Below are 26,980 nucleotides of genomic sequence, written 5' to 3'. Positions count from 1 at the left end.
TGTCAAACTATTTCTTCCCCCCCCCCCCCTCCATTTAATTACTCTATCCTGTTGTTTACTTATTTATTTTGTGCTTTCCTATTTCTCAAACACAAAATATCCATGTTGGGCCGTGCAGGTCTTTCCCTCATCCGTCTTGCTTCACCTAAATCTTAATTCTCGTTCTCACTCCTGCTCAGAATGTGAGCGTGCCCATATCTCGATGAGACCTCTGGAGACGCCTGTGCAATTTGCTGGAAGATTATAGTGATTGATTTTCACAATGTCAAATCAGAGTGAACGTGGGGCTCGAAAGAGCCCCGAATTATCGGCGAGAGTTGAGCAGTGGTCAAAGAGACCCACCAGAAACCAAGGTGATGCAAATGTTTTCAAAGCACGCTCTCTCGTGCTTTTGAACATTTTTCTCTTTGTTCCTCAAGGGTACATTAAAAATGATATGAAGAATGTTGATACAATGATAAGATAACAGACACGGAAGTGCAGGGCACCTGACAGCAGCCACCTCGGACGAGGATGAGCCAATCGCTGGTGACTCTTCATCTAATGCGACTTCTTTAACAAGCCGCTCTGACTGAGGTCACGATCCACTGACCTCGGGGCATTATCACCCTGTAATCATGTGTTGCTCTGCATGGCTACATTTGTTATTTTTCATTGACAGCCTAATGTTTGAAGAAAGCAATTTCACCTGATGGATGATCATAAGAGGGGGAGAGGCTATATCGGCTTCATGCCTTGCCAGTGAATTATGCACAACAAAATCCCTTAGCTGACTGAACAGGGCTGCCTGCAATACCTGCTTTCTCAGATATACTACCATCCTACGTGCTTTATACGTGGGCTTATTACTGCTGCGAGGACTTTTTTTGCTTATCAGAATGTGCCAGAATGAGGCCTATTCATTACCATAGTATTTATCTGTCCTCTTAAATCAAAAAGGCTGTCAGTCCTTACATTGCCACAGCGCTGTGAAAAATTGTCGTCTAATTTTCAAGCAGTACAGCCTGGGCGACTGATTCATGGGAGTCAGGCCATTCAAAATCAATCGGTGCTGCTCCTCTGGTCCGCACTTGGTCTGTTGACGGCAGTAAGGATAACGTGTCAAAGGGGGCCTCCTCAATCTTGTCACTTTAAGTGCAATCAATACTGCTTGTCCACCAACCGAATGCCTCTGAATACCCGTCCCCCCACCCCCCCTTCTCCTCACACTCGGCTGAACATTTCACTCAATATCTGACTGGAGGCTGAAAACATCTGCAGCAGCAACAACAAAAAAGAAAGGCGGAATTAAATGCTTTACTATATACTAAAGACGACGCCGCACTCTGCAGTGATGTAATGAAAACAGCTGGATGTGTAAAGAACAGATGGAATAATTCTCTGACATCCACGTCTACAAATAGCATGTTTGTGTGGCGCAAATGTTAAATGAGACCTTAACATAAAGTAATTTCTCTGAAAACAACAACTCACGTGCAGAGCTGAGTGTAATTTAACTCAGCATATCAAACACCGAATCGCAAGTCAATACAATCAGAAGAACAGAACTTGTTATCAATAAAACACAGCTTTTCCAGCAGTGTTTTGCACTGTGAATATGTTCACCCCAGAGCCCCATACATCATTGCGGACAATCCTCAATGTATGGCCTGCCGTCGGCTTCCAGACAGCTCCAATCCATAAAAGCAAGCCTCTAGCCAACGTACCTGTAAATTAGTCCATCTAAACAATTCAACGAGCCCAGGGAGAGGTTTGATGCATGCATCTAGGTGCTTGGCCCTGGAAACGACGGTATTAATTGCCTGGAGGATTATGGGACACAGACCTCCACTCCCTCATGCATATTTGACACTTCTAGCAGCATGCTCAGGCCCCTGTTGCAGCTAATGGTTGGTGTTTGGCACTGTGTTGCATATGTATAAGCTAGCAAGTTATGAGTGGGTATGAGGCGAGCCTATCTGTCTGAGCATGTGTGTCGGCTCTGTTATCTTGAGCCAGCCAGGGTGAGCGCGGGGCTGGGTGGCCGGGTTGCCGGCTCCTAATTGGTGCGACTGTTCCCACTACGCTTGCCCTCTCCTGTTAATCTGTGCCAAGGATTCGGCTGGCTTGACACAGAACTGACCTGACAGTCCTTTGGTAGTGTTATGAGCGCAATCACACACTATGAAAAAAAGTAGACTGATGAATATGCAGCCACTTAGACATACACAAGGAGACATGAACTGCAAATGGGAGACTCTGATATGCAGTTAGGACAGACAAATGCACACGCACGCACCTCTACACACAATCTCGGTGAAATGAGAGAGCCGCAGCTCCATTTGAGATATGGTTCTGGACAGCATCGCTATGATGAAGAGGGAGAGCTCTTGACAGTGTTGTTGGTGGAACGGCATCAAACAGTGTGTGTGTGTGTGTGTGTGTGTGTGTGTGTGTGTGTGTGTACCTGCAGATGACATGTCTGCTGATAACATCCGCACACACTTCCGCGGAGTGCAGTGAGGTTGTTGATAAGTGATCGCACATTGCTATAGGCTACATGTCGTCCTTTTTGTCTGCAGAGATAGTCTGGCACGACAGTGTGACACCTGATCTGATGGCCGTTGAAACTTCTGATGCAACTGTGTAGCTTGCCACAAACTGAGCCGAATTAAACGATGAGAATCAGAAAAAGATTCATCATTTTCACCTCTAAAATAGACTATATTGTAATTGCAGTGTAAGTTCTTTGAGATGAATTGGTTTAATATTTTTTTCATAAACCAAAGTACTGAACATAAGTGGACCAAATGGTGGACCAGGAGACTGACAGACCTACAATGCAGCTATGCAGCTCGTACATGTAAATATTGTATGTAAATGTAGTATGCATTACCATGGATTGAAGACTTACCTGAGGAGATCAGAACTTTCCTTGTGCTTTTAGCCCCGCCCACTTCTGTGTTTTTTTCCTCTAATTTTATACTTTAAATAAAGGCAATGCTACAAATCACTTGCATCCTTATCAACAGTGTTGGTAAACGGCGTGATTAGCAAAATTAACAGGGATGCATGATTACGCATTGCAAAAATAAAGACAATAGAAAGTAATTTAGTTTGGCTTGTAAAGAGAGAGGGAGCTGCAATCGTATGTTTCTATGCGCCTCTCTCTGCTTATTTTGACAGATGTTCGTTCACAAATTCAAAAAAAATGTAGCGCTCCGCTAGTGCTAGTGCTACATTGTTCTGTGTGCTCTGATGAATAAATGTATTCTTTCATTTTGAACCCTAACCCTTATGTTGTTTTGGCCCCTCGCAATTTTTAATAACCCTTCAGTCACTTCATTCTAGCGTCTCGTCTGGGTGATGGACGTAAGTGCGCTGTAGCGTTACGCAATACGGATCCATCAGTAATAGGCCTATGTCTGTTTTGTTGCATATGCCCCCTGACCCCCTCCGCACGCCTTGAATTTATACCCCCCCTCTTGTTCAGATGCGCTCCATGGTCCGTGACCAAGGACGCAACCATTAGCCATCTTTCAGTGTACAAAATTGCTGGTAGCTCTTCAAACAATATCGGACAGATTGTGGCCGTGTACCACGCATTCAACAAATTGCCTGTATGCACATGGCTAAATTATTACACATGAATGATGAATACATTTAGATTATGAATACATGATGTATTCATGCTACCGGCCAGGTTTGGTGAAGTGATTCTGCTTTAGCAGACGTGTGCATTATGTTAGTATGTCATTTGTGTGTACATACATTTCAGACTGCCAACAAGTCATAGGTGAATTGCAATTAATTGCGAGCACTGACTGACAGCAGGTCAAATCAAATGTCAGGACAGACGTAACTATTGTATGTAAATGTGTGAACCACGTGTGCAGTGACTGCTCACGACAATATTTGAACAGAATTGGAAATGAGTCATCCGTAAATCTGAGCTGGGGGGAGGGGAGGGGGGGGGGGGGGTTTACTCTTTTTGGGTGTGTCATGAGTAAACACACAATAGCTATCACTCCTGTGTCAAGAATGTGTAAGCACTTACAGCAGGCGTTAAGCAGTCCGTTGGGCTTTCTCACACTTGGATGGCATGCTCGGAGAGAGTGCGTGTTCAATGCAGCACCAGAGAGGCTCTTTTTGACGGAAGGAAGCGATGGGCGTGTCCGGCTCCAGCTTCATGGTTAATAGCCATGGCCACTGTTAAAAAAAGAGAAAAAGTAAACGAGGATGAGCAATGTGCGGCCTTGAAGTCATCCCCAAAACACTTTTGGATATTCAATTCACTACATCTCTGACATTCATCCATACAAAGAACAAGTTGTACATGAGGTTTAGCAGTCTTTTAAAATAAGCTAAGCATAAGTCTCTCAACAGCACAAAAGCATAATTCACCTGAATGTCAAAGCGTTCCTTTTTAAGGTTAGGGAATGACTGTGATGTTTTTCTGAGCTTGAAAACACATTTCTTGTTGGAATGTGCCATGAATGACAATTGAATGCAATGAAAAGTCACACTCATATTGTTGATACGAGTCACAGTAAAGCAGAAGTTGGAGCATCTTTCGCTTCAGTCATGTAATGAGATAAATGAAGAAATGACAAAACCACAGGATTAGAACTTAATGTCTTTTTAAGAGCACATCATTTCCTGTATGATCACCGAATGTTGTCGTTGGATGTATGCAGCACAGCGTGAAACACAATCATCCAATCCCAATGCGTTTCATAAGTGATCCTCCACTGGTCATCCCTGGTGATGTCCTATGTAAATTACAGTCCTCAACCTCTACGGACCTGTAACTCCCAATATACATAATGTACACATCTTGGCCACCTCTAATGCAAACGACTGTGACAGAAGTTCACTGCGTATATGTGCGTACCCTGTATGGTAGCCACAGCCCTCTGAGACTATTATCCCAGAGTGCTGCAGCACTCGGTCGTATTTACAGATGAGACGCTAGCAGGCAAACCTCAGGTTTAAATGCATATTTCAACCAACCAGAGCACCTTGCAGAAGCCCCAGCAGTTTAGAAATCTCTTAACCTTGCACCCTAATAATAAAACAACTCTCAACACGCCGCTGTTTATGTCTTTAGCATATGACGAGCAGGAGCGAAGCAATGTCACACCTGCTTTTGAACTGCAGGCAGAGAAGAATCTTGAGCTGAAGAAGTTGAGGGAAAGACAGCAGCGGCTGATAAAGGGATAAGCCCCGAGGCCACAGTGTTTAGTACACTAAGCCAGGCTGTGCTGGTGGAGAGATGTAGTGCGATGATAACAACTTGTGTTTATGGCGTGTCACTGCATGGACACATTAGCCGCTACCGTCTGCAGCACTGCCATTCACTGTTATGACTAATCACAGAACACAAGACAGCGGAGAAATCGCAGCGCCCCCGTGTTTGAAGCGAAGCAGCTGCCTTGAAAGAAGTGAGGGTTGTTTGGGCAGAATGCAAACACTAGCAGGGCTTTAGTGAGGGAAGGATTTGGGGAAAAGGCCGTAGGCTGGAACATGTTGAGACCGCGCGACGCATCGCAGTGGTCTCACATTGTTCGTCAATACATTGTCCAAATGATTTCCCCGCGGTGAAAATCTGCCCAATGATCTTCGTCTCTGGTGCTCTAATTCATTTATTATGCTAATGGGAAAAAGCTTTGTCTGATCAGACATCGCATACACACAAGTGTACTTCAATGTTCACTAATCATGTCGGAAGAGGATTCGAAGGCTCCCAGCAATTCTGCCGAATTATAAGATGATGAAATGTATTCATAAAATTGTCAGATGATGATAAGGGTTTAAAATATCGAATAGGCAGCCTTGGACGCGGATTGCAATCTCCCTCGCCCACAGGCGGTTAATTCCCCCCATGAGCAAATCTGAATAAATGTGCGCTAAAGCTTAACATTTATAGACGACTTATACTGCATACTGTTTGGCAGTAGAGTGGCATGACCAAAGATGAGTTTCTTTGCTGCTCCAAGCAGTGGACTTACAGTATATGTGTGTGAGACGTCCAAGGTTATAAAGAACAGTGTCCTCCCTGGACCAGCGAGGCTGTCTTTATCCACACTCTATCACCTTAATCTCCCAAGAATGACCTCAACCTCTGGGGAGGGGGAACTCTTATTGAATATAGTGACCGAGCTGAGCAGCAGGCTGTCATCACTGAGGAGCACTAAACGTTTGCTCCTGAAGCCTTACTGTTTGAGCTATTTTACTGTCTTTTTTTTTGAAAAATAAACAAATATCAAAGTTATCATGTTGTTGTTGAGATCACCCAATTATTGTGTGCAGTCAGATTTTGTTCTTTACACCTCTGTTTTCACACCTGTAATCCGATACCTTCACGATACATATCACATTAGTTGCCATAGAGCTTGGCTGGGCTGCCAACTAAATCACATTTACATCTCATTACGCTACTAAAACACATTTTGTGGATATGTGTTAGTACACACCAGGATGGTCTGCCTGATCTTATCTCCCAGATTTATGCAGTATTCAGCCGGATTAGTGATATAATGGCTTGGAGCTTAATCTCTTATTGATAACAGTGCTCATAAATGTGTTTTTTTGATGGCAGCTTGTCTCTGTTTTTGATAGCTGACTGTCAATTTCAGTTAAATTGGCAACCTGAGGGGGTTGAATGGTGTGAAACGCACTGAGTGCTAGATCTTTTAAATTGATTGTGCATCAGCATCGGTGAGTAATAACGACATAGCATCTGTGAAAATTACCACTGTGCTTCCAAATGGACACAGGCTGCTTGTATGCTCATTTTGTCTGTTACCGGAGACGGTTAATCAAACATTTTGGCAACAAGATGGAGCAGAGTTTGGATGAGCAACTAGCAACCACCGTAGCTCACTACGACAGGCTGCCAAACCTCTCAATTAGGGCAAACGCACCATAAAACATGCTTCCGTTTGAAGGTGCCCTGTGCAGTTTTCTTGAAAACAAAGTCATGTTTACATTCAGGGGTAAGTTCAAAAAAGGTCAACCTGCGCAAATGAAGGAATCCATGTAATTCTCAAAAACACCCGCAAATGGTGAAATGCACCCCGACTGCTCTGCTAAGTAAATAGCACCTTGGGGCTCCTGTGCTATTTGCATGTATTTACGGAGGCGTTTTTTGGCACAGTGAAAGGAGGGAAGTTAAATGAGCCTGAGACCAATCCGAGCCCGGCCTATAAAAAACAAAATGGTCCTGCCCGAATCGCCTCAGCGTGTCTGGTCCCAACCGGCTTCTCTCATGCTCACTCCACCCCTCGCAACTGACATTGGCCTCGTGCACATTTAAACTTTCCACATGGATAATTGCAGTCAGAAGCAAAACTTTATGGGCATGTTTGCTCTGCAGAATATCTTTTGTGGATAAGATCTAAGACGGGGAAGGAAGCTGTTGCGCATGATGCTATCAGCGGCTGCAGTCCAATCTATTTCAAGGTTTTTCAAATTGTCTTACTCTCATTATGAATATAGTTTACTGTGGCTAACAGCAATGCAGTTGAATGCAGTATCACACTTTCACTTATCACAACTTCACCTCAGAATACTCCTCTGTAAAACTGCTGTTATATGTCTGATGACTTCTGCATCTCCACGAGATCCCCCCCCCCAAGAATGCCGAACAAAGAAAACTTGTTCACACCGCTATGAACTGTCGGAAGCTCTTTGGAATGACCTAGTCGAAAGCACAAGCAATAAAAACAAGCCTTTCAGTGTTTCCATTTTTAAATACTCCGATGGGAATGGCCGTAATGCAATTTCCTAGTACTTGGTGTCTCCTGACTGCAACTGCCAGGGCCTCCCTTCAAGTGTGGGCTGCTGCTTTATTGCAATATCAGCATTATGCTGGGGAGGAGGGAGGGTTTGCTTCTCCAAGTCTGACCCTGGTCATAGATCTCATTGGACATCTACACTGTCTCTTCATTATCTGCTCTCATCCAACATCCCAGCACGGGGGCATGTGTCTGGATGAAAAGGCTTGATTATGTAACTGTCTGAAAGGCTGGCTGTCAGCCTATTTACAGGCCGATGCATCAATCTTCCACTGAGTCTGCATCTCCCTAGAATATCGGGACTTCCAATATACATGAGGGATCTACATGCGTGGTCTGCTGGTAAATGTTTTTCATTTTAACTGCCTGCTCTGATCGATCAAGAAAGCCAAATAACGAGTCAGTAAACATGCATGGACAAGTGCCAGTGTTTATTCAATCTGTATCTTGACTGATGTGGACATCGCTCTCATTTTCAGTGGGCGGGATGTTCCTTCATCTGCATATTTAGCCAAATGTTTGAAGGCTGAGGGAAACCGCAGAGATGCAAACACACAGACGTCCATCGCTCTCCGGGTGCCGCTCAGATGAATGCAAAACCCAAAGCAAACAAAGAGAGCGATTAGCGGATCTGTTTAACCTCTGGGCAGAAGGCTCCCGTTATTAGACCGGAGAGTTTACTTAGCTATGTGCGCTGCCGTCTGCCATCCTCCGCTCCCTCTGCAGCGCGTCCCGACACAGTGCCACTCAAAGCTAACGGCGCTAATTAGGGAAACCGCCAAGGGATTTTTTTTTTCATCTGTGCCAATTAATCTGTTCAATCTGTAAACTATAGTCAAGTACTGCGCTGAAGTACAAGTTTGAGGTATTTGTAGATGCCAGAATTAGCTTATTATCAGAGTTGGTGGACAGGGGGAAAGTCATTGTCTTGAGTCTTTGCACTCAAGTCCCAAGTCAAGTACAAATCACCCCTTTCTTAATCTTTGTGATTGGTCCAAGTGAAATCACGAGTCATTGGTGTTAAAAGTCCAAGTCAAGGTGCAAGTCTTTTTTTATTTCGTCAAGTTTAAAGTCATTCAATTTGTGACTCACGTCTGACTCGAGGCCAAGTCATGTGACACCCCTGCCTATGACAGATACAGCACATTGGCATATCACATTAAAAACTGTAGAATTGACATTGTATTTAAATTTCTGCTCAGCTTACCTTCTTTACATTTTCCAAGACCTTCTTCTGCAACCCTCCTCATTCTCTCTTATTTGCACAGCATTGAAACTCTGAATGTCAAAAAATGTCTTTTTGGGAATATATTTCTGCGTTTTCTAGTATGTTGCTTTAGTCATCAGTTTGCTCCATTAAGTATTGACACAGCATGATGTCTGTGCACATACCATCTGACTATAATGATATTGCAATAGGCTCGAGGCTTCGCTGCACTTGGAGCTGCTTGTTACTCACCAGGCTGCTAGCAGACGTTTACCCCGACACGAGAATCACTGAGGAGTCTCTTTGATGTTGCCGCCAACAACATCACAATGTGTTGGATTTTCTTTCTGAATTGATGCTCCTGTTGAACAAATGCATGTTCATTGTGTTCGGCTGTCATCGAGTGAAAATGAAGAACAGATATAGCAAGAAACATGACTTTGTTTGTTATACCCTTTGGGCTGTGAACAAGTGTGTGTGTGTGTGTGTGTGTGTGTGATCACATCTGCAGATGGAAAAGTATTTACTTGAGATTAATGTTTTGTTTACAACTTCTCATCTTGGTTTTGGGCCGTTGCCATCTTGATATTTGCAATCATTTTTGAGCAACCAAATACAATTAACTTTCATGAACTAAAAACAAACTGTGAAATGGTTTTAGTTTGACATGTCTAACAATGACAATGGGTTTACGTAGGAATTATTGGAACCTCAGATGCTAAAGGGTTCCTTGTGCGTTGGTATCGAGACGCTTCTAGCATTGCGAACTTATCGCTGTGGCCAGGGTTTGAGTCCTGCCCAAGGTCCTTTATTGCATATCATCTCTTCTCTCTCCGTCTGTCTCACTCATTATCTAATAAAGCAGAAATCCCAAAGGAAGAAAAAAAAAGCTTAACTTTGCACATTACAGCCAATTAAAAAATCCAAAGAACCCCTCACAAGGAGATAAGATGAAATTCCACAACGCTTTGATTAAACAATAATCTTGATGGCAACTGGCTGGACCCTTCTTACAATGATTTTAATCGTACATTACATGACGGACTGCATCTGAAAGCTCCAGTCAAGAGGTGGAATTGAGAGGATCACAATCACGCCAGTGGCTTCTTTTCAATGTTAAACATAAAGGTGAAGAAGCACTTTTTATTAGAAGAGACTTTCTTTAATGAAATATTCCTTTTTTTACAAGAAATCAAACAGCAGGGAATAATTTCTACAAAGAATAGCACGGAAGTAAAGGTTGAGCAGACATTAGTCAAAGTTATTTGCTCGCTCAATGTCAAATGTCTTCAACGTCCTTCTTGAACATATTTTAATTTGTGGGACATTTCTTGGGTTTCAGGACATCTGAGAGGTACAATTTCACTGCTCTTGATCACCATAATGCTATTGGAGGATTAGCAGTAACATTTTAGAGGAAGGATGAACTTCAGCAGCTTTTCAAATCAAGCCTTTAAATCCCTTATCAGATGATAGTGTTTAGTACTGCAGACATTTTTCTTGTCTTATTGAAATGTGCATATAATGATGGCCGGTACAGACTGTAATATCTATATTTATTATACATCGGGGGAATGTGGACAGACCCCATGCTTTCTAGTTTCTTGTCTATAATTTAGAGTCTTACTTTTGTCTGCAAAAGCGCAGTAATGGTGTCTGAAATAGAATAGAATAATTTATCCCATTTACAGACAATTTTACTTTATAATTACGAAGAAAGCCTCAAGGCTGCACATATTCATTGCACAAATCTAACGATGAATAAAAAACATGATGAAATATTTGTCTTTTAGAAAATATTGACATACAACCTTTTCACAAGCCAGTGAGTCATCTCCTAAATCCCTCTGCAAACCATCTTGCAATCCTCTGGGAGGTTCCATCCTGCAGTCTACTCTAGATTAATACCCAGTATTTCTTTTGGAATTGATTATTTAACATTTTTTTTTATGTGTGTGTGTGTGTGTATGTGTGCTGTGTTTTATCTCAGTCCAGCAGAATGGCTCTGCACTGCCACAGAGTGCTTTGCCAGTGAATGGAAATCCTTCAGTGCAGGTGTGGAAAGCAGAGTGGTGAAGAGGTTCCTTCACGTCTGCACTCCACTGATAACTTTAACATTTGACCACGTATTGTGCTCAGGCAGCTGGTCTCATGAAAGCATGAAAGCACGCAGCGATGCTTTCCTCGAAACAGATTCACATTTTTGTTCCCGCATGACTTTGAGTTTTAAAAAGGACAATAAAGGCTCGTCAAGGAAATAGACGGCGAGCGGGTTCAATTGCTGCACAGACACGATTAATGAGCATTTCTTATCAGCTATCGGCTTATTTTGCTGCTAAGTCGGTGGCAGCTTCAGACAAATAGAACCGCTCACGTAGGATAGTGACGTGAATTACCAACAAGATGCATGTTGCTTTTGGTCAAGTTTTGAAATTATTACTTCAAATAGTCAGCACTTTCTATCTCTCAGATTCAGGTTGTAACAACGGAGCGTTCTGGCTCTCAAAATGGTTTTATAATGAATTAGTGAAGCTCGGAAATGAAAACTTCTGCAGTCAGCCGGATGGCAGTCAGACCTGTTCTCTCTGCTGCGCCGAGAAGAAAAAAGATGAAGTGCTTGCATGCTGATTTTGTAACTAGGTTATTGGTCACTCTTTCTCCTTCCTCCTCCTCTTCGTCTTTTCTGCCATAAGTCTGTTCGTGTTTGCTGGATGTCATATTTATGAAGTGCGTTCATGTTTCCAAAAGGAAACTTAGAAATTCCGTTTTTCTTTTTTGGAAACATGACATTTTCTTTCTTTCTATTTTTTGCTCTATACACTCTGACCTTGCACTTACTCGTTACACAATCAATGAACCATTTCCATGAAGGCAACCAACCCTCCTCCGCTCCCCCCGTCACCAATTCCTGTCTTCACACTGCAGCCATTTTCCAGAGCGATTTCAGGGGATAACAGCAACCACAAATCATCCGCTGGCCAGTGGAGCCAATGAAATTGATGTGCCTTCATTTCAAAACAATGGCGGTGCCTTATGAGGGGCCTCATGATGTCATAACTTTAGTAGCTGACAGGCCGTGCAGGTGTATATTTCGGCCCCAGGATGGGCACAGGGCCAATGAAAACACTGTCGGGACAGCTTAATCAATCGTGGTATCGAGGAAGATGGCGAGACTGAGGTGTAAGCAGCCAGCAGACATGTTCAATCACATTCTCCGTGCTAAGCAAACTGACAGCTTTTATTTGGGAAACCAGGCATCCTTATCTCCCGAGAGTTGAGTAATGCTTCACTGTCTATCTGTGGCAATCTCTCTGCAATTGCCGTTCCAACAAAACAGTCCAAAGAATAAAAAGGGAAACGACCTCAGACAAAAGTTATGAACCGTTATGAACAGTATTTTGGTCGTACGACTCTCTGTCTTGACCAGTGTTTCCCACACTTTGTTTCTGGGGACCCTCTTTTAAAAACATTTAAAACCATCGCAATCGACGATTTGCAAGAGCAAATGTGTGCATTAAGGAATGCTCGTAACCATTTCTGCATCACCGTATATTATCTAGGTTTACCATCAGTTTCAAAGATATACGTCGGATACACAACTTCTTTTTATGCATGTCTTATTAAGAACATGATATGTTCTTAATATGTGTATATTATACACATTAAATACCCAATAAATGCATTTAAGCCAAGTTAACACGTATGTTTTTTCCTCTCATCATTAAAACAAACAGAATGTATGCCAGCCTTTCATATCAGATTCAATGTCCTAAAGAGGCGTCAATTATCCGAACAACACAAACATCCAGGCTGCCTCGTGTGGCCCAAACGTGTACTGCAGATGTAAATGTTAAATAAAAGATTATGGAAGAAATTGGGTAAATGTATTTGGGGACCCAAACAAAATCTCCTGCGACCCACAGGTGGGTCCCGTCGCAGTCTTTGGGAATGACTGCTCTGCACACAATAGAGTCTGATACCAGTAATAGTTACTTCGGTTTTTGTTGAATAGATTGCGTAATACATTATTCATATGGTGAAGTGAAAGGATGCCATAGATCTCCAGAGTTTTTGAGCTGTAAATGAGTGGGATGGGCATCAGTGGACATGCCATCCTGATTTGAACGCATTGATTGAATTAAAATGAATGAACTGTACTTGTCACTGGGAAAATATTCAGCAATATCCATCAGACGCATTGCCGCTTTTAATTAATTCCTCCCGCACCCGTTGGCATTTTGCAGAGAGGGTGCATGGGTTAAGCACACCTCCTGGATTAAAAGCCACTTGCATGCTAAAAGAATTATGGATGACTGAAGAGCATGGCTTAATTGGAAATTGATTGACTTGGCTGCGTTACACCTGGTCTCATAACATTTCACATCCCTCATGCGTGGGGAGTTTGATGCATTTTGCGGCTGCACAGCAGCAGAACCGTTTCATACTGGTGTCTCTCTGTGGAGAAAGTTGTGTGGATGAAGCCATGTTGCCTCGCCAGATCCAAGCCATCACTTCAAAAGACCCAGGGTGGGGATGATCTTTGCATGACGGATGCAGCTTTTCTAGCTGCGAGTGGCGGGAAACGAGCTTCACCTCGTATCTACGTTTCATGTGACATCGCATCTGCCCTGCAGCCGCTACAAACAAACAACACACTGGTGTCAAGAAAGCGGAGCAAAATCGTCCCCTCCTCTTCCCAAGATGGATGCCTGGTGTTATTTTGTGGAGCCAATTATTGTCTGCTAAATGCAGTATGCGCAAGCTATGGTGATTTTTAAATTCTCTCATTCGATGGGTAATAATTGGTTAATACTGTATTATGCTTTGCAAGTGTATTCCAATCCATGAATAGCACCAATTCACTCATCGTCGAACCATGCATGTTCACCAAATGTGCAGCATATGAACTGGAATTTACATGATGAGAATTTGCTCTCATGTTAATTTGTGACACATTTCAGCATTCAACGTGTCAGACTCACAATGTTATCTGCGATATGTGTGAGGCAGTCATTTGTGAAACGTGACGTCGCCACCATTTGCAATCTGCATGTGAGCAGTGCTCACAATTTCCTTTGTGTAACAAGCCCCAGATGTTTAACCTAATTCTTAGCAGCTGTTTTGGAGTTTTGTTACTGATTTAAAGACGTTGGGAATTCCATATCTACAGTGGACTTCTCCGGTGAGATAATCGGCTCAAGCTGCAGGATACTTTTGAAGGGCATTCCATTGGCAGAAATATTCAAAAGTTTTAAACTTCCGTTTCCCAAGATCCCATAATCATAAGTTAGCAAACATACAGCATGCTGATTTATCAACCGTGGCAGATACCGAAGGGTTGAAAGAGGCAGAACCTCCGAGCAGAAACCCCCATGGCTGAATATAGAAGCAACAACAGAAGAGCTGCGTGTGCTGTCAACTAATTTGGGTTTCATTTCATCAAATGTGCAACGTGCAAGCTGCTGTTTGCTCACTTTTGGACAACAAACATATATGTGCATGAGCGTGCAAGGGCTCTACAATCATTTACAATCTGCATGTAAGCAGTGCTCCCAAATGACTTATGTGGAACAGCCGCTGCATCGTTGGTTGGCAAAAAAAAAAACACACCCGGATCGCAGACTGACACCAGGCCTCTGATCATTTCAGGGCCCAAAGAAAACAACTGATTCGGCCCAAATAAAAGCTGAATAATAATTCTATAAGTTTATAGACTATAGGCTATTTTTGTTGTAATTACCTTGAACTTGGTTGGTCGACTGGGGCATGACAAAATTGTCTATAAAAATGGTACGTAGTGCAATAAAGTTGGAGAAACCTCCTATTTGAGATTTTAAAAACAACCCTTTCAAAAAGAAAATGTAATGGCTTTAAGATTAACATTTAAAGTGCGTTTAACGAGTACATGTTGTCCCGTTTGTCTTAATTGCCTTCCACATGCTTGATCTACCTTTTCTCCACTCGGGCTCCGACCTGTTGCATCTTCAGCTCTTACTAAATGTGTTTTAAATTTCGTTTCTGGATTCCTTTATCGAGGGAGTCAAGATGGGTTTATCTTTTTTTTTTTACGTAAAAAAAACAACCATGGTGGAGCTTTACATAAGGGCTTGCCTCAGGAGAAACATTTCAAACAGACCTAATATAGTTTGCAGTCCTCAAGCAGATTACACATCGAGCTAGGGGAGCAGGAGTGGGTTTAGCAGACGGAGACCATCTTTGTGATGGAGGGAAGCCATGCATGGCTGCTCTGCGGGCTCCAGACAGACAGAGATTGACAGGAGAAACGTGGGGCGACGGCAGACAGAGGAAACTCCTCCACTCCTCCTGTGTACGTCAGCCTGGGTCACTGGCACAGCAATCCTCACATGTAAATGCAGCTAAACACACTACACAGAAAGAAGCACACACATCTCCATGAGCACAGCACCTCTCTGACTGTCAGCTTGTATCGTGGAGGTGCGAGGAGGTCAGAGTGGTAGAGCAGGAGCAGGCAGACGGCTTGTCAATGCCGTGGAGAACCAGATGGATGGACCAATACTTTAGGGAGTCACAGCTCTACTTCCCTGTTTATTGACACATCATACTTGGACATGCCCCAAAATGCCTGTACGGTTTGTTATTTATACTACGGGCATATGTCAACAGCTCAGATGAACATTCCCTGATGAATAAATTTGAATTTCTTTTGTCCCATATATGTAATCTGTCTGCAAAGCATCTCCCAGCTCTCAGTCACAGCCTCGGATCTATATGTGCCGGTCGCCGGGCTCACTTGGCTCAAGCTGGCACATTCATTTGTCACTGCTGTGTGTCTTGGAGCAAAATCTGATCCCAGAGTCAACATTAACATGGCTTTTCTAGGGCAGCAGCTTCATTATTGAGCCTCGGCATGGTGAACCAGACCATTACTGCTCTGGAGAGAGAGAGAGAGAGCAAACACGGAGTGAGGAGGGGAGATGGAAAGATGAGCGGAGCGAGGGTATAGGATAAGCAGAATGAGGGTGTGTGAAAGAAGGATGGTAGTATTGGGACGGAAAGGAGAAAAGAAGTGACCAAATAAATCACCAGCCAACAGATAATTGGACGAGCTGCTCTCAAGGGACGGCTGCAGCACCATGAAAAGTGACACCATTATTTGCAATTAACTCCAAGAGGAGAAACGGGGATTCAGTTCCCTTTGGATTAATTCCAGGAATGTGATACCTGACAAGATGGTGGCCATAATGTATCTGTTGGGCCGCAGGAACCGTTGTCATCATTTAACTTGTATGATGGTGCCTCTATAGGGAGCAAAATGGCAACATATAAAATTATAACTGGCGGTAGACCTGGCCGCCTAATGACCCAGAGCAGTTGACATGTACAGCCATGACAGAGCTGTACTCGGAGCACGAGTCATTTTTATGACGTTTGTCTGCTGAGCTGTTTCCATAGTTTATGGCGCTTTAGGTGAGTCATTGTCCTTATCAAGTTCGCTGAATGCTCTTGCTTTGCAAGTGCTGTCGTAAGATAGAGAAGTGACCTCAAGGACAAGATGATTGAGTCGGTGTCTTCTGAACAAAAGGGTCGTTCGACGCCTCAGTAATTACGCCGAACACAGTCGCACTCTCACGGAAGTTTAATTTAAAGATAGGATCGCAGTGGTACAAGGTTTGTGTTCCTCTATCTACAAAAATAAACGTATTTCCTATAAAGACGTTTTTGTCCGACAGGCATAGCACTTTGTTCTTTCACTCAATTAAGATGCAAAGAGAAACTCTTTAAGTGTTTTAAGTACTGCACTGGAACAGAATGTCAAGGTCGCATCACTTATCTACTGTATCACAGTCTCACACTTTACTTTCTGTGGCGTTTCTTCTTTTTTTTAAAGCAAAAGCTGACAAAGTGTAACGACGGGAGAGGGAGAGAGAAATATAGGATTATATGCGGGTGTATGTATTCCTCGGGTGTATTCAGACTCATGGTCATGTGATTTGCCAGTCAATTTTCAGCACATTGGGGCAACTTTAAAACTGTTTGCCATTACATTACCTTAATTTGTATCTCATTGGAAATTGCCTGTATTTCATTGAAAACAGACTCCACCTTAATCACTCTGATTAGCAAACATACTGTGTGTTTGCCATTACAATGGATTGTTTCACCGTCTGTGTTTTTGTAGCTAACTAGTTGGCCTTTTGAGCACACCTGCCTCTCATAAAGCACTAATTACAGTCGGAGTCTCATCAGGATATGAGAGAAAATCAGCTCCTCAGAGGAGCCTCTGAGGAGGATGTGTCAGCTAACAACAAAAAGTAATCCTGAAGTTGTCAAGTCATGTAGAAACTGGGAACATTTCTGATTTAATGAAGTCTTTAAAGTGTGAAGAAAAGCCAAAGAAAATGCATTGCATGAAGCCTAGTGATCAAGACTCAATCCACTTAGATCTCAACCCTTAATAAGATGAAACATTGGCCTGATGTGAAATGAATAGTTCACTGTTCCTCCTTTAAGAGTAATTGCTTTTCCAACCCATCCATCTCAGCAAAGTAGTTTAGTATTTCAGTACACTGTAAGAAACTATCAAAAAAAGACATGCACATCCCAGTGTCCAATAGTACTGAGTTGTTTCAACTCAACTCTCTCGAAGCACTGTAGGCTTAGGTCTTCATGATTTCCCTCCATAAAAATTCAAAATTTTAAAATATCCTTGACTAACCAAAGGGGACGATGAGGAAGTGCACTTGAGCTTTGGCTTTTAGTAGAACGCTAATCAGCCTCAAGTGCCAATTGATACTCCCGTCCTGAATTCTAACAGATTCCAATTGTCATGCAACTGGGGAATGAGACCTCTCTGATTCAGTCATGTTGGGCAGTATTGATTGCACTGGAAAAATGTTTGTAATTGAACAGAAGTGCGATGACCTTGTCTCTTGTACTCCTTTCCTGATTGACAAACAAAGTAGAGACATCTGTACCTGCAAAGCAATACTCTGTTTGATTCAGTCCAGTTGAAAAGTCTTTTAAAGACAGTTAGTGCCTTAAGCTTCTGTAAAGTGACGCGTGTTTGGAGGAATTTGATCAAAATGCTCAGATTTAATGTACGTACAAGTTTTTTCCCAACTGACACACACTTCTGACCCATGCTTTGTCTGAGCTAGGGGCTATAACTCACGAGCTAACAAAGCCAAGTGTGGTTATCTAGTCATCCTAAATCACATTTGATTGGAAAAATGTATATATACACGTCTCGCTGTGTTAGATTAGCTATACAAATAAATTAAAAGGCAATTTAAAATCTTGTTTTTGCTGGGATTGAGATGTTAAACCAGTGGAGGTCAGAAAAACCAAGATATTCAGGGAGTGTTGAGCAACCAAGGGACTTCCTGTAAATAATGTAAATATCCAAACATGCTATTTGACGTTTACTGAGCACAATTAGTTCAGCAACAAAGTATAAGAACTTGGAGAAGGTATTTCTTCTTTCACTGTGTCAAAGTGTTTTCACATGATCCCACATGTCTTTTCTCTGTTATGACTTTGTGTGTGATGGCCCTTTTTGAAGCCCGCTCACAGAGTGTGAACATAGGGGCTGTGGGTGCCTCGCACAGAAAATCTATCCCACAGTCTGTTTGTGCTCCACTGACACAGTGTAGTCTCTGGACTCTGTAGGCAGTCCTGTTCCTGTCAAATTCAGATGGGCTTCACGCTCTGACACGACGAGTCGGATCAACTGGAGGCCAGGAGAGGTTCAAAAAACACGGTCGGGGAAATGCACAGAACTCGACCGCGTGTCCACTGCGGAATGCAAAGAAGAAGCCCTCCATGTTCCTCAACACACGCAAGCTCGGAAAAACCTAGAAGTAGTGCCCACTTTCCCTCTCGCTGGCCTTTCTTTCAAATGTCAAATCATTCACCTGGAACGAGTTACACAGACCTTCAGGGATCTTCTTTGAGAATGTCGGCCAAACTGTGCATCTGTACAAAGCTTTGGATGGAGTACAATGTCCACTGGCTTCTCATAGTGACGCCCGAGGGGAGGAAGTGAGACGACTTGGTCACGCTGCACTTATCAAGCACACATGTAATCTCAGGCTATGTTTTCTCTGTTGAATAACCCGGTCATGTTTATACTTTAAAGTATCTCATGACCCCTTTTCCTGTGCAACTTGGAATAATAGTGTATGTCTACATACTCCAGTGATTTCCTCTACGGCCCCCCCAAGGCACCGCACAAACAAGACCGTTGTCTTTTCTGAGGGACAAAAAGGCAGACATTCACCAAATACCATCAAACCAGAGAGTGGTCTTTACTGCCACTGTCTGGGTTTTGTCCCGCGTTTACTTTTAAAAAGACAGAGTGGACAGACCGTATAAATTGAACCGGCTGACCACATAAAAAGGAAACTGAAGTTTACATTGCCTGGGGGCATTAAAGCAAACACAGGATGATACCTGAGGCCGAGAGCTGACACACAATCCAATAACAATAACAGACAATGATTGTCACTGGAGTTCAACATATTGGCTCAGGATGGGATGTACAGCAGCCTCCACCACCTCGCTGCCTCAGCTAGCGCCGTAGTGTCTATTTACCTTTTGATTTGATCCACAACATCCCGGACCAGGGCGCGTGTTTATCTGTTGAGTGTGTACACAGTATTGAGCTTTGTGTCAAGTCTGTCTCAGAGGCAGCTCTAATCAGCTTTGATTCTAAGCTTTCTTTACCTGGCTTAGAATGTGAAGACACAGTTTAGAAATACTGTACAAACTACTGACACTGACCACATTTGTCTGTTACCTGTGCATAGAATACATTTTCTTTACCTTCGAAAAAACCCTCAAGCTAATTCAGCAAATGTTTTCTTATCATCTAAGGACTAGAATATCATACCAATGCTCCCATTGAGAGATACCTTTCCTTGTTCAATTCATTTGAGGGAAACTCTGTTGGTAATGGAAGGCAGACGTTAATGCTGAATAATGTGAACACCAATATGGTTATAATCTGACATGCAGTATATTCAATTTCTAGTTTTGATACGACTGAAAAAAACTATTGCTCAAAAACTCATAAAAACTTTAAAGAAGGTAGCTGCTTATAGTTGCTAACAGTAAAGAAATAAAGAAAGTCAAGAAGACAAAGTCTGCAGTTATGCTAAGTACGATGGCCAGACGTCCCAGTTTGTCCTACACTGTCCATGTTTCAAGCTGGGTGTCCCCAGTCCCGACAAATATCTGTAAAACATGTCCCAGTGTTCAACATTCCCAAAATTGTCCCGGATAAGACCGGCGCATGCTGTCCACATACGCAGACCGGCAGAGTTAACAAATGCCGATGCAACTCTACTCGCCAATTGCTACTTAAATAACAGTCCAGGTACGTGTTTCGGTTCAGTTGGTTTTCACAACAGATGCGAACCCGAGTACACATGAACTGAAATCGATATGGTTTGAAAGCCTCCTTAGTCATGCAGCAATTGACCATTAACTTCTTGGTGGCGCTCGATGAACAGCCATGGGATCGATCCATTATAAGGACTTTAAGGATCTTGTAATCCATCCAGTATTTGTTGAACTAATTCAGTCTGAACCAAAGTGGTGGACCGACCAACACACTGTATCCAGACTGTACAGCAGAATGACGAGTACAAGAGGGCAGTGATTCATTATTGACGTCAAGTACATGACGCTTCCATTTGGCCATCATTCCTGTTTATTTGCTCCGGGCAGGCCGGTAATTAGGACAGCAATACTTTCAGGAGTACAGTTTGACTTTTAGTGTCTATTTAAATAGACGTCAGCTGCCAGCAGCTCATTTATTTGCACTTAAAAGTGGATGGATTAACGCTTTCCCACTTTTAATGCATCACACGTGTCGTGTAATCTATATTGTATTAACTCTATAAAACTCTCATTGAGATATTAAAGGTCCGGCATGCATATCCATATCTCATGTTCTAACATTTCCAAATGTTCCCCTCTGTTTTATTTGTTCAAATTATTCTGAGCTGCTTTTGTACGAGTACCAGTGGCTTTTGCTTACTAGAACAAGCAAAACCTGAAAAAAACAAAAAAAGAGCAGTCTTAGACTTTGTAAGCTTTGGATTTTGTCCCCTGTAATACCAAGTGCCCTTCCTGTTGGATAATTGCTTGTTAGTGCTCCTGGCCCACGAGAAAAAAGGTACACCGGGCTACTTCAAATACACCCACACAAGCAGCATCTGCAGCAGCACAGTGAGATATTATGGCGCCCTGTCATGTTGGCGCCATGGACAAGAAGGTGTGACACCAGTCTGAGCTCTTTCCCCTGCTGATAAAGTTGCAGGAAAAGAAATTAGATGGCAAAAGTACTTTTTGCCTACTTTCTTTTTTATGAATGTGTACACTGTAGGTGAGATGTGAAACTGGATTCTCCCTCTTTCTTTTGTCTCATGTCTTAAAATCATCAGAGGAATTAAGCCTGCTGGCAGTTACAATAAGCCTACCGAGGTCCGATGAGAGCAGACGGGCACACTGAATGTTTTATGGAGCCAATGATAATGGCAGAGCCAGAGCTTGAAGTAGCAGGCGTTAATGAGGTTCAGAGTAATTAAAAGCAAGAAATGGCTGCCTGACATTACAGCTGGACGAGCAAGACTGAGGAACACCTGAGGCTTTTGCAAGCAGAGAACGTTCAAAGGGATCTCCAGAGATACTGAGGGCAGAACTACAACTGTTGCTGCTGCAGCTGTCACATATGAGCTGCTGTTCAGATTTTCACAATGCAAGAATAAGAGGAGAATCTAGCACTGCAAGTTAGCATTACAAATGAGGATTTGCAGCCAGCTTGATTAAAATTAAAATGTTCTTCTGTGATACGGAACAATGAATGAGACGTGTTGATAAAAGCCTGGGCTAATCACAATATTGAAGCACAAATAAGCACCCAAATATGGCAATAGCATCAAATCTCGTCCCAGTGCTAGTGTTGTGTGGATCAGCATTGAGGTGGTCAGATGTATTGTGAATGACATGAAATGTGGGTCCACACAGACCACAAACTTCTGGGAGCTGCAGAAATGATTTCATAAGATAGATTTCATGAGCAATTACAGGGTCACTGAATCCATTTGTATGTTGATGAAATATGCTGACACAATGCTGTAAGTAGTGCTTAGACCATTGATTCCGAGTCTTTTGTTACAAATGCAATTACACTGGTTTGTTTTCGTCTAACTCTTTCTGTCTGCTAGATAATGACCTTAAGGAGGAATCTCCCTCCTCCCATCCTTTCCAATCAATGCCACTTCTTGCGGTGGTTTAGTGCCACTTCATATTGTAAAGCCCCGTAATCACTCAGCATCTGATAAGGAGCACAGCTAAAGGCTACACTAGCCGTTTGTCCCACTAGCTGAAGATACGGCATCAGCATGTGGAAATCTGCACACTCCGAATCCAGTTTACATTTAGCTGATGAAACCATATGTATGAGTCAAACACATCCTATCAGTGTTCCCTCTGGCAAAACCTTCATCCATCCATCTATACAAAGAATTGTACACCGCATGTTCACTGTTACGTAAAACCCCTTCATAGAATCTTATTCCATCTCTTCCACAAAATGTCTACACATTATCGGAGCCAATCTTCTGTTTCTGCTCAATTACACCTTCCTCCAACAGCCAGCCGACGCTGCGCGGACTTCCCGGCTCATCCGCACAGAGCAGGAATAACATTTTTAATTGCGTAAAAATAAAATAAATGAGTGTGTAATGATATAAAAAGACAGTGATTTAGAACAAGAGTTCAGTTGCACATAGATGAGCCTACTGCGTGATAATTAGACATTCCTTTCTGTGCGTGCCAGCTACACAGATCCACTAATGTGCACTGTGCAGCCGCTCTACAAGCGTATGTCCATGGAATGAGGCACCCCGAGGGCTAAATTTAACTTTTTACAAAAGCAACCTTGCCTCAAATGCCGTTTCCACAGCTGCCAAAAACACAGATTCAGAAATAAGTTTGCAGTCATTCTAGTAGGAGCGTTGGCATGAGCCTCCTCCTTCACCCTCTCCTCCTCTCTCCTTGTGAGTGTGACCAAGTTGACCCAGTTGTGTGTGTGTGTGTGTGTCTGTGTGTGTGCATACACATTTAGCTATAACAAAGCGCAGTCATTTTAATATGAAAGAAAACAGCACTCAAATGAGGATCATACTGTTCCATGTCTGGTTTTCACCACAGGGGGCAGCAAGCATCGCTTTTTGACACAGCTGCAAAAATCCGTGGTTGGGTTCTTAAAACAGGGGAATTCGATGACAGATATTCAAATGAATATACTTTGAGTATATGTCACTTTGCTCTTATCTGCATTAACCAACATGCAACTTATCATGCAGAATCGCTGGCCAAGCGTGATACACGAATCAATGACGCCATCATTTGCTATCTCAGTGAAACACATTGACACCGCAAGAAGAAATTATGCACAGTCCATAATATCTGCATCTCTAATGTAATACCAATAGAGTTAGTGAAGGGCATTAAAAAAAAAAAAAGGAAGCCTGACCTCGGTATAACCGCAGTGGGCTGGCAGAAATAAAAAAAAACATTAAATGACTGTTTAGTCACAGTGCATCCAAACCTCATCCATCAACATCAGGATGTCAAAGAGGATGATAAGTGGAAAAGGAGAGCAACAAGTCTGCAGAACTTCTGCAAACTTGCACAGATAGATCAGAGCAGCGACACAACACTCTGGTAAGATTGGTGGAATTATGCAGTTTTATTTAAGACCTCAATATGTTTGGTGGATGAAAAAGTTAAAGTGCACTCAAATGTAAAATAATACAAATTACACATGGAAACATGGAAAAGTTGTACTGAGAGAGTTGTAGTTGTAGTGCAGTGAAATAATCATTATTTACGTGGTATCAACATGGCAGTACTAAAAGAAAATGTAATGTTTTAACCTGATAATATTTTCTACGATCGACAGTATGATTATAATGTGGTTATGCAATAGAAATGAGCATTCCCAGGTTTTTATTCATATCTAATGAAATGGTTCTTCCCTTCTGTTGTGCTGTAAAAGGTTTTGTGATTGTATCGATGAAAACTACATGCTTTTTGTTGTGGGCTTTCAAATTGTGTTTTCTGTGGAAAAAGGTTGTCAAGAATCTCCTGTAAGCCTTTGGTTGTACCAAGTGGTGTGTACCAAATGGCACCCAGTCATGATCAAGTATCCACCAAACAAAATCAGAGAACTCACCAAACTAAGTACTGTTTTCCCTCAAGTACAGCAGCTGTAATCAGTTTGACGTTAGTTACCTTTTGATACAAATTTTGGATCAGGATTATTTTGCCAGATGGATAAACAAACATTATTCTGCACACAAACATAATGGAATCCTAACTCTTCACTTGTTCCCCTGCAGTGCTGTCTCAAAAACAACAGTGAGTAGTTGAAGTGATGGAATCTTCCTAACAGACAGAAGTAAAATGCAAATCATCTCCCCTTGTTTGACACTAACTCAGATTTCTACTCGGAGATCTGCATGAATGTGAAAGAACAAACACACCAACACACCACCATTGACCAACACACCGCGAGAATCGCAGACGCTGAAGACGACATCAATGACTTCATCACGGTTAAGCCACAGCACTCACTTACACACTGCACAAGAAAATGCCCAAATGAATATCAAATACCTGCACAGGTTGGTGCTCCAGGTGAACTGTATCTGCAGTATTATTTAGGATCCTGTTGGAAAATATCCGCTTACTAACCCCCTGAGAAAATATTAAATTCTAAATAATAATCAGAAATCAACTGTTCTCCGACTTATCAAAAAATACTCATAAAACGGGCAACAAGCAGGCTCATATAGCCTACTTTATTTCTGTTATGGTGCAGAAATAACCACCAATAGTTTGATTTTCCTTCTCAGGTCACAAGTGAGAATTACTTTTCGTTGTTAGTCTCACCAGCTCTTCTGACGCTAACTCTACCTCTCTTATTGTCAGAGTGATCCAAAACTAGCACCTATACCTCCATTTATCACAAGTACACCTCGTCCCAGGGCACTGATTAATCCAGCCAGACGACACGAAGAGTAGATATTTACTCCGCCTTTTTTCACATAGACTAATTAGAGGTAATCGTCCTCCAGATTAAAATAATAAGATGTGCCTACGTGTGGCGTATGAAGGAAAAGTAGAACGATAAATCACAGCTTTACCTTTCCAACATTGAGTCCTGCAGTAGATTTTATGGGCAACAAGCTCAAAGCGTGATTTGGGAGATCCACTCTGCGCGTAAAACATCTCAACTGGAAGACCCACAGTCACACGATCCGACACAAACCTGCCGTCCCATGTCTGTTCTCGCCTCGCGCTTTTACGCAATAAGGCTGTGGCTGCGACGCAAAATCACCTCTCATTTTTAAGGTTTGTCAATCTTAATGCACATAATCTGGTTGTTTTATTGACTTGACCACACATGAATCATATGGCAGCATAAAAACACGCATTTTTTCCATTCGCTGTGGCGATCAAACGCGCTGAAATCTAGAAGAAGAGACGAGAGGAATCTCAATCTCTGCTGTGTGGATCATTAGACGTTTTTTTTTTTGCAGCACAGATGGAATATCAAAAGAGGAGAACTGCAGAGAAAACAGCTGTTATATGAAGGCAGAAATGAAACGACATGGAGGACGCGTTTATCCAAAGCGCAATAGAGTGCCATGAGCGCACACGTTACTGGTAAACTAGTATTTCTTCTGATTAATCATGAAAGAAAACGATTACAGAAAATCAGTTGAGAAAAATCCTGAGAAAGGAGGGTTTACGGTGCTCATTGCACCGGCTATTTGACGAGGCAGCGCGCCATCACCAATGTATTTGGTTGGAAAATTAAAAATTAAACTGCATTAAACGACACTATCACTAGCGTGATTTGATACTGGGACTAATTCTGCTCGGGAAACTTTATGAAATAAACCACGAATAAAGTTCTGCTGTCCTTTCCGTCCACGATGCGCAATATGACACACACTGGCAACTGTGGATCGAGCGTAAAAGCTTTCGCTGTCCTTGCGCTCATCGTGCAAAGCTTCCCCATTACTAGAAATCGGCTAGATATCGACTAGATATTTATTGTCACCTATGTTTCTCTGTTGAGTTAAATCTTACCGAAAATACAGTTACGCACGTGTCACCTTGGCGGACACAAGCAACTCTCAGAATATTACTGTACTGATCGAGTGTCCATATTTCGCCCTTTTACGCGCTGTGGGATCATCATACATGGGTTAAGATACATAAGTCTCTTCTGTCGGAGTGTCCTTGAGCAAGACACCTACATGAAACCTGCTCTCCTCTCGCTCAGTCGCGTTAGGAACTAACGCTCCATATCTCTTGGTCTGGGAGAGTCAAATAAACCTGCTTGAGAAATACCGATTCCTTTGGTTTTTATCAGAAACAGGCTACAGTTCATAAAGGGGAAAACAAGATCACTCAGGTATCGGCTTACCTGTTTTCATGCTGTCATGCTGGTGGCGTCTTTTGGTCCGCTTCATCGCACCGTGGCTGCATGTCCTCAGACATGCTTCTGCAGACAGGCTTTGGAGACGAAACGCGCCTCGGCTGTAAGGGAGACAGTGGGAAGGTGGGGGAGAAGTGTGACAGCGCGCGGGTGTGTGTGTGTGTGTGTGTGTGTGTGTGTGTGTTAGGGAGATAGAGAGAGGGAGAAAAAGAAAGAGCCATAAGAAGAAGGCATTTCTTTGACATAATGACAGCCGTTATTTGCCTTTTAAATTCGGGGGAAACCAGGCTGAGCGTGGCCAGCGTGTCATATTATTTTACTTGCTGGTAGAACAATATTTTGCCTGCAAATTAAGGGAAATCGGGGTGATGTCCATTCAGGAAAAAAGCAGATTTACCAACACTTTCTACTTTCAGCACCGAGGAGAGCGCATATTTGGTAAGGAGAGGGGAAAAAACGTGCTCACGTTGTTTGCAGATTTATCCTGTG

At 42.6% G+C, this 26,980-nt stretch overlaps 1 protein-coding gene across 2 annotated transcripts in view; it reads right to left on the bottom strand.

The window, feature by feature from the left end:
• chrm2a (cholinergic receptor, muscarinic 2a) overlaps positions 1 to 26,628 on the bottom strand; it is a 57,816-nt gene extending 31,188 nt beyond the window's left edge. For both annotated transcript variants that reach the window (XM_031859142.1, XM_031859141.1), the window contains exons 1-2: positions 26,480 to 26,628; positions 4,037 to 4,188 (exon numbers count right to left, since the gene is read on the bottom strand). The gene's annotated coding sequence lies outside the window, so the exon portion shown is untranslated. The remainder of the gene's footprint in view (positions 1 to 4,036; positions 4,189 to 26,479) is intronic.
• Between the last annotated feature and the right edge of the window lie 352 nt (positions 26,629 to 26,980).

This window comes from Anarrhichthys ocellatus, unplaced genomic scaffold (genome assembly GCF_004355925.1).
Source record: "Anarrhichthys ocellatus isolate YVR2014 unplaced genomic scaffold, GSC_Weel_1.0 scaffold21, whole genome shotgun sequence".
Lineage (NCBI taxonomy): Eukaryota > Metazoa > Chordata > Actinopteri > Perciformes > Anarhichadidae > Anarrhichthys > Anarrhichthys ocellatus.
This window is presented reverse-complemented; position numbering and strand designations above follow the sequence as displayed.